Source organism: Corvus hawaiiensis, chromosome 2, assembly GCF_020740725.1.
Source record: "Corvus hawaiiensis isolate bCorHaw1 chromosome 2, bCorHaw1.pri.cur, whole genome shotgun sequence".
Taxonomy (NCBI): Eukaryota; Metazoa; Chordata; class Aves; order Passeriformes; family Corvidae; genus Corvus; species Corvus hawaiiensis.
In genome coordinates this window covers 120,795,215-120,808,595 of record NC_063214.1, presented here as the reverse complement: position 1 = coordinate 120,808,595, position 13,381 = coordinate 120,795,215, and the positions used below count along the sequence as shown (strand labels likewise).

At 46.4% G+C, this 13,381-nt stretch overlaps 1 protein-coding gene across 2 annotated transcripts in view; it reads left to right on the top strand.

The window, feature by feature from the left end:
* Positions 1-572: 572 nt before the first annotated feature.
* The window catches only part of DYRK1A (dual specificity tyrosine phosphorylation regulated kinase 1A), a 70,078-nt gene continuing 57,269 nt past the window's right edge, over positions 573-13,381 (top strand). Inside the window, exon 1 of one of the 2 annotated variants that reach the window (XM_048291116.1) lies at positions 573-594. The gene's annotated coding sequence lies outside the window, so the exon portion shown is untranslated. Of the gene's footprint in view, positions 595-689; positions 1,107-13,381 lie in introns of those variants that run through there. The other variant, XM_048291112.1, reaches the window with a different exon arrangement.

The following is a 13,381-nucleotide window of genomic DNA, read 5'->3' as shown; positions in this document are numbered from 1 at the left end:
CCCCGGCGGGCTCGGCCTCGCGCTCCCGGCGCCCCCTGCGGGCCGGGGCCGGCACCGCCTCAGCCGCCGGGTTCCCCCTCACCGGCAATGGCGGCCGCTCCCCTTCCCCGCCCCGCCGGGGCCATCCCGGCCCGCAGCGCCGCCGACACCGTCACACGCCGGAGGGCGGGCGGGCATGGATCGGGAAGGAGGGGGAAGGAGCCGTTGCCACGGCGAGCGCGGCCCGCCCTTGCTTTCCCCACGTCAGCGCCGTCTCCCGCCCGGCCGCGGGTGATTGACAGTTGCCACGGCAACAGGCTCGCCCCGCCGCCATTTTGTCAGTTGGGTTTTTTTTTTTTAAATTCAAAAAAATATTAAAGATTAAAATAAAATAAAATAAAAATTAAAAAAACCAAGAGCAAAGCGCTCCATTCCCGCCAGAATCTCGGGGCTTGGTTTTTTTTAAGTTTTTTTTTTTTTCCCTTCTCCTTCTTCCGACCTCCACCGCGAAAGGAAAAGGAAAAGAAGGGACGCAAAAAAAGTGCGCTCCGAGGGTCCCGCCGGGGATGCGCGGCCGGGCTTGAGGCGGCGGCGGCAGTGCGGGAAGCGAAGCCGGTTCGTGAGGAAGAAGGGAGGGAGGGAAGGAGGAGCGGGTGGGGAGGGAGGGAGGGAGGGGGAGGAGGTAGCGGCTGGCAGGCGGGGGAGGGAGGGAGGGAGCGAGGAGTTCCCGGGGGCTCGGTACGGCGCTGCGCTTCCCCCCATCCCCTCCTCCTCCTCCTTCTCCTCCTCCTCCTCCTCCCGCTCCTCCCGCTCCCCCCGCCGCTGTCCCCGCGCTCCCGGCCGGGGCTCAGGCCGCCGATCGCAGCCGAGCCGAGCCGAGGCCGAGCCGCCGCCGGGCGCTGCGCAGGTTTGGACCGCGCGCCATTTTGTGAGGGCAGCGAACACCCAGAGCCCGGCCGGGGACCCGCCGGGCCGCCCGGGCTCCCCTTCCCACCGCGGGCAGACCCGCGGCCCGAGGGAGGAGGAGGCGCCGCCGCCGCCGAGGCCCCCGGGGAAGAGCGGGAGGACGCGCCCGTCGCTCGCCCCGCGGAAGGAGAGGCCTCGCCCCGGGAGAAGCCGCCGCACGGGTGAGTGAGACGCTGCACCGCGGGACGAGCCGGGGCCGCCTCGCCCGGGCCCGCGGCGGAGGGGCCGCAGCGCTTCGCTGCCATCTTAGAGCGGGAGCGGCGGCAGGGCCGGGATCCATCCCCGCCCGCCCCTCCGCAGCCCGCGGCCTTTTTCCCCTTGGAGCGCGGCTGTGGCTTCCCGGGCCTTGGGAGCGGCGATGGAGGAAGGGAGCTCGCCCGGAGCTTCTCGGTGTTATGCGCAACGCCCTGCGGTGGGCGGGTGCGAGGGCTCGGGCCGGGCTGGCGGCGAGGAGGGCGGCAGGACCTGGAGCATCACCTGTTGTAGGGGAGGATTGGGATGCCCCGGCACCTGTGAGGGGCCGGTGGGGCGGGTGGGGAAGGTGGAGGGAGATGAGGAAGGAGTTACCTGAGCGAGGTGCCTGTCATCCCTTCGGTGGGGGTGGGGAGGAGGAGGGAGCAGCGTTGGGAATAGGCACAGGGACACGCAGGGACACACAGGCACAGGGACAGACAGGGACACACAGACACTCCCCAGGGAGGTGGTGGAGGCACCGTCCCTGGAGGTCTTTAAGGAAAGGCTGGACGTGGCTCTCGGTGCCATGGTCTGGTTGACAAGGTGGCCGTAGGTCGGACTCAATGATCTCGGAGGTCTTTTCCATCATTAGTGATTCCCTGATTCCATATTTTAATAGCTAGCCGCAGCCTTTTAGGGATTCAGCTTTGTGTTGCGGGAGGAACTGGAGCCCTCCTCGGATACACGGGGTGCTCCTCTGGAGTGGCCAGAGTTCCCTCCCGTCGCCGCGGGATCACAAAACGCATTTAAAAGTCCTGGAATTCGAAATTTAGAAATTGGCGTGTTTTTGAATTTCAGTCGGCTTTGAAGTTTTGGGTTTAGCCCGTCCAAAGACCACGTAGGGGTTCTTTGATCATGTATCTAGATTGCTGCTGTTTCTTAGTTCTCCTATTACTCCACAGCCATCGGGGGAAGTAAACATTTATTGTTATTTAAAATCAACAAAGACAGAGTAACCGACTCCCAACTAAATCGACAAGCGTGTTTTTGACAACCATCCTGGTTGAATCCGAATGAGAGTGTGCTGTTAACTTTTGCCAGGAGGTGCTTGCAGTCACACTGAGGTGGATGGAGTTTCAGGGGGGCCTGGATTTGTACAAGTTAACAACTTTTTTTATTATCTTCTTGGTATTTCCTTACCTTTTCCTTAAGAAAGGTGTGTGAAGTTGAAGAACACATAGGTGTTATCTGGTGATAAATTAGCAAACATTTAGTTTCTGGTGGTGTTTAATCCCCTGCTTGTAACCAAGCAGAATTTAACTTCCTCCTTGGAATAGTCTGTAGCCCTGAAAAGTTTGGGTAAACTTGTTTCTCTCTTTCTCCACGCCTCCCTCCCCCCAACCTCTGTAGGTTGGGTATTTTTGGAAAATTAATTATACTTTATAGAATTAGAATAATAACACTGAAAATAACTCTGAGCTAGTATTTGTTAACTATTATCTATATATATTTGGTGTGTGTATATATAGATACTTTTGTAGGCTACGCTTCATGTTTTTGGCTTACATGAATTATTTAGAACTAGACTGTTTTTATTTGCAGTCTGAAGTAGAATATGTGTGTGAAGTGTTAAATTTACATTTTCTGCTGTGAATTAAAAATTCTGTCCAAGTTTATGAAGCTTATTGAGTTTAATTCATGGGTTTGGAATATTCCTTGGGTAAGGCAAGTGTGTCTTGTTCAAAATGGAAGAGCGAGCAGGGTTTTCTTCAGCCAGGAGGGCAATAGGTCAATAGTTTGACATTGTTTCCAGGCTCACAGGTAGGGAAGCCAGTTGGTTACAGGAGCAGCAAGTGTTACAGTTCCTGGATCAATACTTGGGTGGATTTAGGACTTGGCATTGGCATCCCCTCCCCCACGCTGGACAGTGACAAGGATAATTTTACCTAATAGGAGCCAAGAGTTCTCTGTTTCAGTGCCGATTTATGGGCAGGATTCTCTAGCTTGTGTGAAATAACGAGGGACTGACGGGGAATTTATCCATTTTGGAAGTCTGTGGGGTTGTGCAGACTGGGAATTAGCACACGATGGCCATCAGTGACTTGTGCAAACTGGTTGATAGTTTAAACAAAGTAGCAGAACACCACTGGTGTCCAGGAAAAACTGTGCCTTGTCGAAGCTTTTCAAGTGACATTTAATTAGGACAGACTTCCTTACATGTACCACATCTTAAAGTCATGCTTGAAACTGGACCACCTGCTCAGATGGTATGTGAAAAGAAAAAACACGCAAAAAACAGAGCCTTTATTTGCCATGCAGGCATTTCACAGCTTCATCTGAGCTCAGATGGGTGCTGATTTGAAGACTAAAACCTACTGGTACCAAAAAAAGCACTTTTTCTTGCTATAATTAGATTATCTTTTGGGCATTCCTCTTAAAACCTCTTCATGTCAGGTGTTCTGAACCCTGGCTGAGGGACTGCAGGTTGAAAGTTATGGTGACAGCTTGTGTTGTTGAGTGAGAACTGCAGCCTGGTATCTGTTTAGCCTTTCTGTGGTAATTTTGAACGCCATTTGGAGAGCTTTTCCCCACACTGAAGTACAAAACTTTCTGATACCTTTGTTTTATGGGAGCACGGGAGACTTGTATAACTTCTGAAATCCTTTTGTAAATAGATCTGTTGTTGTAGAATAGGATTATTTACAGAGAACTGCTGCTTTTGTCTTTATGACTGAGTACAATACATTATTTGTTGAGTTTACAGTTTCATCTCTTCTTTACTAAGAGGCTGGTAGTTACAAAAAAAATTATGTAATAACTTTCTTGCTACTCAGACTTGAAGAAGTCTGATGTTTATGCAGTGAGAGTTCTTTTTTGCTCTAAGACTATTTGAAATAATACCAAAAACCTCTCTGAGTAAACTGCTTTTCTTGTGAGCTTCCGAGGGGAGAAAGAAGTAATCAAGAGAAGGGAGATGCTCTTCCTTTCCTTCCTCACCTCCATGGGTCCTTCAAGAGGAGGCTTATGGGAACTGTAGTCTTGGGATGGCTTAAAAACACTAGAGAAACTTTGGAAAATTAGGAATTGTTACTTCCACAAAGACATGTTCCATATGTGGGGTTATCCAGTGCTGGCTCTTCAAGGTGACACAATATACCAGTAGAATTGCAGTGATTATCCGTGGTTTTATCCGTCTTTTCCTCTTTTGGGGAAGGAAAGTAAAATTCTGCATTTGATTCTCATTTATCCAAGCATGACTGGAAAAATAACTGGACTGCCTTTGCTGGTACTAATGGATTTAATTCCTTCAGAACAGGCATCTGGTTTGTCCTAACCCTTAGTTATGGCTCAGTTTGAAAGATACTGGCTTTATCATCTCCTTATTTATTCCAAAGTGTCCTGTCCTTATGATTTTCAGGGAGAATCCCCACTGAAGGGCCAGGGAAATGTGGGAGACAGTTCCCAGTCAGCTCTGCTTGCATCCATACAGTGGGAAAACTGGTGCTGGTTCAGTTCCCCTGTGTGAAGACAAAATCAGTTAAATCCCAGCTCTGAATTTTGCAAAAGAGGGAAATGGTTCTGTAACTGAAATACCGCGAGCTGACACCTATTTGTAAACATTCTCCATGCAAAGTTTCCAGGGTCTGGTTAGCACCAAATACCTGAAAGTGAAACGGAGTAAATGAAAGTAAAATTAACTCTATTAAGTGTCAGTTTTGTTCCAGCTGTGAGAGACCAAGCTTTCAATTGATGTGTTACATGTGTTACATAAAGTTCCAAAGCCTCCAAGTATTCTTTTCCCCCCTCCCCTTTTCTTTTCCCCCAGAGGCAAATAAAAATAGACTGTGTTGTGAGTCAGTTAAAGGAATAGTTAATAATACATTAATACCTCTTTGTGTTGAAAAGTTTCCTCTTTCTTTTTAGTAAGTGTTTGGATGGTGAAATAAGAGAGGGATGGAAATGTACAAATTGATTTCTGATGGCAGAGTCGTTCCTTCAAAATACAATGGGAAAAAACTGAGAGTGAATTTTCTTGAGTTACTGGAAAAAAATCAAGTCAGTAGGATGACTACTTGACTAAATCATAGCTAAATAATTTTAATGTTTAAATTGAACTTGCCAGTGAAACTTTTAAATCCTAGTGTCCCAAAAACCTGTTCACTGGTTTTGTGGTTTCCTGCCTTCAAACACATTTCAGTCCAAATCCCCTTTCCCTGTATGTGTTCAGCTCGTAATTTGTGCTTCTGTGAACTCCATAAATTGTTAATAACTCATTAACTTTGGGCCTGTTGGAACATCCAGCATGTGCTTTATAGAGTTTTGTGCCCCTGATATCAGTTTGAGTTAAAACTCGAGGAAGGGGTTAAAAGAGGAGAGAAATATTGTCAGGGAAGGGAATGTGTTGCTACTTCCTCAGTTCTGTATTTTCCTGGTCACTGTGAGTTCCCTCACACTGATCTCTGCTCTGTCTGGTTGTAGCTACAGCTTTTTCCCTACTTCCAGCTATATAACCACATATATTCTTGTTTTTAAATGCAGTTTTATCAGAACTTATACATTAAATACATAGAAAGGGGGTGTGTGTGGTCACAGACAAATCAACTTCCATACACTCTTTCAAAATCTGATTGATACTGGAAGCTCAGTAACTTTCCAGGATCATGTCTGATTCTGGCTTCTTTACTGTTATTCTTTCCAACTTGTGGATAATTAGGCATTAATTTAATGCTGTGCCAGAGTTAGTGTTTGAAATACATTGATTTCTTTGTTACTGTTACAAGATCTCAGTAGTTTTCATTTCTATAGAAGTTACTCATAAATACTACAAACATTGGGTCAGTGTTGTGGAATAACAGCTTAATGCCCATTTTTTACCGTGATCAGATGTTCGTAAGCTTAGAATTCCGTGCTCTTGTACTTCGGTTGACTTTCCTGTCAATGTCAAAGTGTGCATTCAGAAACTGAGATTGTTATGGCAGGCCCTGGGCAGGAAAAGGAGCATTCCTGCAAATGCTGGATGTGTGTGTGATTGCACCTATGGATCTCTGTCTTCCCAATAAAATCAGATTTTTCATGGAATCACAGAATGGTTTGGGCTGGAAGGGACCTGAAAGCCTATCCACTGCCAGCCCTGCCATGGGCAGGGACACCTTCCACTGTCCCAGGCTGCTCCCAGCCCCAATGTCCAGCCTGGCCTTGGGCACTGCCAGGGATCCAGGGGCAGCCCCAGCTGCTCTGGGCACCCTGTGCCAGGGCCTGCCCACCCTGCCAGGGAACAATTCCTGCCCAATCTCCCATCCAGCCCTGCCCTCTGGCACTGGGAAGCCATTCCCTGGCTCCTGGCCCTCCATGCCTTGGGAATTGTCTCTCTCCAGCTTTCCTGCAGCTCCTTCAGGCCCTGCAAGGCCACACTGAGCTCAGCCCAAAGCTTCTGCTCTCCAGGCTGAACAATCCCAGCTCTCGCAGCCTTTCCTCCCAGCAGAGCTGCTCCATCCCTCTGCTCATCCTGGTGCCTCCTCTGGCCTCTCTCCAGCAGCTCCACGTCCTCCCTGTGCTGGACTCCAGGGCTGGGGCAGCTCTGCAGGTGGGCTCTCACCTGAGCAGGGCACAGGGGCCGAATCCCAATCCCTTCCCTGCTGCCCAGGCTGTGGGATCAGCCCAGGGCATGGAGGGTTCTGGGCTAAGAACACACACTGAGCTTCTCACCAACCAACGTCCCCAGTCCTCCTTTCCACGGCTGCTCTCCACCCATTCCCCTCCCAGCATGGTTTGTGCTTGGGATTCCCCATCCCAGGTGCAGGACCTTGGCTCTTGGCCTTGCTGAACTCCATGAGGTTCTCAGAGCCCCACCTCTCCAGCCTGTCCAGGTCCCTCCCTCTGGATGCCATCCCTCCTCTCCAGGGTGTGTCTACTCCACACAGCTCCGTGTCTTGTCACTTGCTGAGGGTGTCCTTGGTCCTCTTGTCCCTGTCACTGGCAGGGTTTTTAAACTTTTGCTGAAGTCAAGCTCTAACCAAAGGCTACAGACTTTCCCAGCTCTTTGCCTCAAAATGAGAGGCAGCAGTAGGTGCAATGCTGGGGTAGCAGTAACTACCCTGCAACTACCCAGTTACTACAGCTTCACTTGGAATGACTCTTGTAGCTCCTCAAACTTTCTGTGGTGGTTTATTATTTTTAATAAGCTTAGTATATATTTATTAATTATAAAGTTTAATTATAAACTTAATTATAGTGCTTAATTTTGAAGTGAATTGATGTCTTTTGTGAACTATCTCTACTAGAGACAGCATCGCAAATGAGTCCGTTGGAGTCTGAGTGAAGACTGTAAAATACTGTGTTATACAGGTGAAGTTTTTATACAATTAAGAATTGCTTGGGTTTGTGTTGTATTAATCAGAGACCTTTCTTGGGATTTGATTTCCGTTTTGGTTTGTATTTGCAGCACAGAGTAAGTATTCTTTCTGTGTCAGATTTCCTGATGTGGAGATCCCTGTCCATTCCTCACATGCTCCTCTACGGCATTTTGGTGCAGCTTTGAGGAAATCCGTGTGTTTGTGGTTTGGGTTTTCTTCTGGTAAATAAAAAGGTTGTGAGTTATGGTAATTACTGTAATTTGATAGTCTGCTGTACAAAAACTTAATGATAGAAGGTCTAAAACCTCATGATCTGGAGGTGTGAATGGAAATCGTCTCTCTGGTGCGGTCCTTCAGGAGGGTTGATCTTTTGTCCTAGTAGGGTTGGTCTGGGGATGTTCTCAGCTGAGTGTTTTCCACAGCACATGGCCACGATTGCAGTGCAGTGTCCACGTGAGCCTTACAGTCTTTGACCCATCACAACATTCATTTATGTATCTCTGTGGAGTTAAATTAGCCAGAGTCATGTTCACAGCATGGACATTTTAAAACTTTATGAGCTTGATGTTGAAACCTTGAGAAATCCAGTAGCACAGGTGGAGACAGATGGAGCACAGGCTCTGCACTGCCTTCCTTGGTGCTCGTTGACAACTCTGACTGCTTTGGGTCTCATTCTGGAGTCAACAGGTCTTTGCTTCATGTGATGGGCACCAGAAACTTAATGGAATGCTTTTCTCCTGTGAGGAACTGTTAGAATTGGACACAGATTTCCAGAAGTGGGTTTGAAGGTTCTACTCAGTGCCCATTTACTTGATTACTGCCGCACAGTAAACCAAAAACCAAGCTTTTGCTAGAATATTTCCATTTAATTTATTGCAGAAGCCAATAAAGCAAGGAAAACCAGTTGGCCAAGCTGTGGTGTTATCAAGTTCTCTCTTCTGAAACTTGGTTTAAAAACCCCACTTTTTTCTCTTCCTGTTATGCAAAGAAAGAGTTGTGTAACTATTGTATAATGGTTGTATTACACCTGCATAAAGCAAGTATTTAATTCTAGTTTTCTGCTGGATGTTCTTAATCAGCACCCAGTTATTTCAAGAAATGAGAAAACAAGTTCTGCTTACAGTTCACAAGGTTCCAGTGTTGCGTCTTGGAATCACCCCCTCCTGCAAAACTTACAAAAATGCCACTTCAATTGTACGGATTTATTTTAAAATCTGTTTCAGTTTAGCTGCTGTTATAATGAAGTGAAATCTAAAAGATGGAGTGCCACGGGCCCACTGAGCCCTGTGTTTTGTGTGTGGAGGAAGGAATGTCCATGTGTGACAAAGTGACATTTTTCCGAGGTCTCCTGACGTGCTGCCAGCGCGCGCACGTGGTGCTTTGGTTTGGAAACACGGGAGGTGAGCAGTGACCTCTGAGCAGGCTGGGCCCTCATCTGTGTGGGGACAGGCTGGCAGGGGCAGAGTGTGGGGCTGGGATTCCACAGCACAAAACTGAACCTCTGTCAGCTCTAAATGTTTATTGAAACAAATTTAAAAGAAGGACCACATTGGAGTCGTTCATGTCATTAAGTCTCCTCTTGCTACAGAGAAGTTCATGGTAGGCTTACATTCTGAGGCACAGAAGGTTTTGGGTCTTGGGGTGGTTCTTTTGGGTTATTTTTCCTTTCTTTTATTCCCCCCTTTCTGTCCAATATAATAACTTCTAGCTCTTATTTTTTTATTTTTTTTAAATCAGGAGCATGTTGTGATTGAGATCAGTAAATAATTTTTTGTGTGTGTGACAAAGATTTCCTCAGCTTACATTTGCTGTCCTTTAATGTGTATTTCCAAAGTCTGCTAAGAGGGGGGACTTAACTGACCTTCTTTATGTCATTCCTCATTTTTAAAATATTTATCACTCTCTTTTTTCTACCTCAGAAGTATAATCCTAGGCCTGCGGAGTATAACCCAGTATTTTGTAATAGTGTTGGCCTCACTCCTTTGTTAAGATTTTGGGTCTTGTAGTTCCTACCTAATTTTGTTGAAATGTGAGAATATGTGATTATTTCCATACAAGAGTCTGAATATGGGATGAAGAATTTAATGTTCAGACTTCCATATTTGAAAAAAGGTCCCTTGATATTTTCTGATAGTTTTCTTTAACTGCTTTGCTGTTATTTTCTTCTTCTGGACCACTGCTACTTTAAAAAACAAATCTTAATTTGCATCTTTGCATGATTTTTGTTTGCATAAAACAAAAGAATCTGAAGGCTGTGGTTTGAGGTGAGGCTGAAGCTGAAGATACATTTTTAGCAATCACCCAGTGGGCCCAGAATGCAATTTCTAAGTTTCATGTTAGTCATTATGTGTGTTCTGAAACCTCTGAACCCCCTACTTGACAGTGCCAAATACATAAACTTCCTTGATGTATTTGAGAAAACCGGTATGGATTATATTTCGTAGGTTGGAAGCATGGTCTTCCTTCCAACATTTCAGTCGTCTCTGTGGAGTTACACTTGACTTTATTAATTTATTTCCATAAAAAATCCCAAACTAAGTCAAGCACTCAAGAACCAACAAAAATGGGAGAATATCTCTTGCTTTTGTTGGTCTGAACCATCTTTTATCCTGTAGTAAATATATAAATTTAATTTTTTTTAGGTTAGTAATTGCTCGCTGTCCAGATCCCCCGCTTGGTTTTAGGTGTGGGGCTTTTCTCATACTGCATTTTAGTATCTGAATCAAGTAAAATCTAATGGATTTTTCCAGCATCCCATGGAAGAGTAAAGTTTTTCAGTGATTGGAATCTAACATACAGAAAACCCCCATCCACCCAAACTTTCTGTATCCTATTGACAGCCTGACCTAAGGCACTGAGCTCCTGTTCTTTAGGGTGAGGAGAAGAGATTCAGGGATTTTTGGCATTTTGTAGAGCTTCATGTGCTTTCCATGCAGACAGCATGAGATAAAGAACTCCCTGAGCTGCTCTCCAGCAAGGGAGTGAAAGCCAAAAGGTGAAGTGAGTGCCCAAAGTCACTGGGTGACAGCCCAAAGTCACTGGGTGACAGCCCAAAGTCACCCAGTGAGTGCCCAAAGTCACTGGGTGACAGCCCAAAGTCAGCGGGTGACGCAGCGGGCGGAGCTGAGCTGAAGGGTTTCCGTGTCTGATGCTTTAATAGCAGGATGCTCTTTGCATTTGCAGTTTCATTTGCCTGAAGTTTGTATTCCGAGCACTTTGTAACTTGGAGAAGCAGCCTCTTAAGGTTGGAGAGTGACTCAGCACATCCACATAGAGGTCTGCTCAAGGAACTTAGGATTTGGTTGGAAATTTGGGGGAATTAGACTTTGAACTCGTTTTTCCCAAACAGAATTTGTATTAAAAAAATGCTGATTTTTATTTTGCAATCTCTTTTCCCATTTGATCTGCATACCTCAGTTTTGGGAAAAGTGACGGGATATTTCAGTAAATAGTATCATTTTGGGGATAGTGATATTGACTGGACAGCTTGTTTTCTGTGTGCTCTCCTCCTGGTGCACATGAGAAGCATCTGTGCAATGAATAAACATGAATGGCAGTGGAAATGACATTTATACAACTTCTTTCATAAGGAAGGAGGCATTTATGGGATTTGCCCACTTTCTGTGATTGAAATATGGAATCATGGAATGGTTTGGATTGGAAGGGACTTTAAAGATTGTGTCATTCCAACCCCCTGCCATGGCAGGGACACCTTCCCCTATCCCAGGTTGTTCCATGCCCCATCCAACCTGGCCTTGGACACTTCCAGGGATGAGACAGCCACAGCTCCATGTTGTCAGTCCAGAATCTCCAACCTTTCTGGCAGGGCTGAGTTCTGAGCCTTAGGGAGTGACCAGTTTGGGGAACAAAGGATTACCTGGGCCAGTGTCCACAGGGTGTGTGACCCATCCACCCTTCTCTGTGCTTGAGTTTGCTTGAATTTTAGAGGGAAAATTAGTTAAATGTCTTAAATAAAACTCTTTTACAATAATAACGTGTTCTAGTTTCAGCTGACCAAACTTGTGACAGAGCCCTGAGACACTGCTGTAGTGCTGGCAGTGGAGGGAAGCAAAGTGACTGGAGCTGGGAAATAGAGATTGGAACTGCTGGTCTTCTGCTGCTACACCCTCTTAAATTTGGGGGAAATTTGAGAAGACTTCATTATCTCTTTTTCACCCAGATCAGTTCAGTCTTCTAGAATGAGATAAGGCCATAGGCTGGTACATCATTCCAGTGCTGAGAGGCTGCTGAAGGGCAGCCCAGCAAGAACAGGATATTCAGAGAAAAACACAAGGATCATTGGTTTTCTGCCCCTTTTTCCTTCCACCCACCCAGATCTATCCATGTTTTCCTGGGGCTGGTGAAAATGACCTTGCTCTCCCCAAATCTGTACCTATGCCCGACTTCAAATAATTGATACAAAAGAAGCATATAGATGAAAAGAAAGAACTGGTTTTGTATTTCATCTACTAGTGTGGGGCATGGGAACTTGATGGTGTTCTGCATGTGTTGCAAGTGTTGGCAAACCGATGGGAAGTTCCTGCACAGGGTGTAGATCATGGAAGCACTTGGAGGGAAATTGTTGGAAGAGTTGTTCCGAGGCAGAGTGCAACCAGGAGTTCTTTGAAGGCAGTGACCCCTTGAGCAGCTCCCCTTCCCTCCCTTCGGGCTGCCTGTTCCCACCTGCTTTGTGTTGGCACAGCTGTTTGTAAGCCCAACCAGTGAATCAGGCTTGCAGAGTGAGTTGGCTGAAATACATAATTTTATATTTTTACCAGTGGGGTGTGTGTGGGGGCGGGGAATCGGGTTACGCTGCAGCAGCTCGGGTCCCAGAGCCGGCACACGGGCTCATGGAATGGGCTGTGTGGGTGGACAGGAGCAGAGGCAGGGCTTGGTTAACTGGTCCTGACACCACTGTCACTTAATGGGAAACATCATTCCCAGAAATTCTTACCCCCCCTCCTGTAGTAAATCATCCTTCTGTCAGTCTCTCTCCCCTCCTCACTCTGCCTCTCTGACTTTCTGCTGTCTCAAACTTCTGAGCTCTCCGCTCGGCATTCCCACTCGGATGCTGCCCTGCGTGTGCGCTCCCAGCACGAGCTACCACAGCTGTAACTTGGGAATGAGTTCTGGCTCCAGCTTTCCTCCTCGCTCCTGATGCTTCTCTTCTTGCTCTCTTTTCCCTTGTGCTTGTCATCGAGTTCTTCCTCTCCTTTTTAAAAATTTTCTAACTTCTGCTTGTGCCCTTTTTCTCCCAGGTCACTTCCAGCACCTCTCTTATTGTCACTTGCTCAGTTGCTTGTTCTTTCTCCTTTCTCTTCCCCAGTAGGAAAACCCCATTTTAAACACTAAAACCTCTTAAGAACCCTCAAGTTTTTCATTTCCTGTGCATTCCCCCCCAAACATTACCACAGACTAATGCAACATACAGGTTTCTTCTCCGTCTGATTCACTTTTGAATTTTCACTTCAATTCTGTGTTGCCTTAAGACAGCACAAAATATGTGCTGTTCCCTTTTGGACAAACTGAAAGATGAATTGAAGTTCCCAAAGTTAACTTCTAATAAAAGGTATTTTCACTGTCTGTATGAGCTGTGAGCAGAACCTACTGATACCGGATGCTGAACTGTGGAGTGAAGATGCTTCGTTTTGTTCTTCCTGCTCTACAAAGGAGACATTAAAAAATGTTTCTATCCCACACAACCACCAGCTGGGCCAGTTACATTAAAAACCAACCCAAACTCTTTTGGAAATTCCATGCTTGCTTGTCCTCTTAAGTAAGTGACTGGTTTCACATCTGTGTATTCAGATACCCAATATTTTAGCCCAAATTATTTCAATATTGTTGATAATTATTTACCTGTTAGTTGGGAAAGTAGACAGAAGTGCTCATGCTTTAATATCCGAATC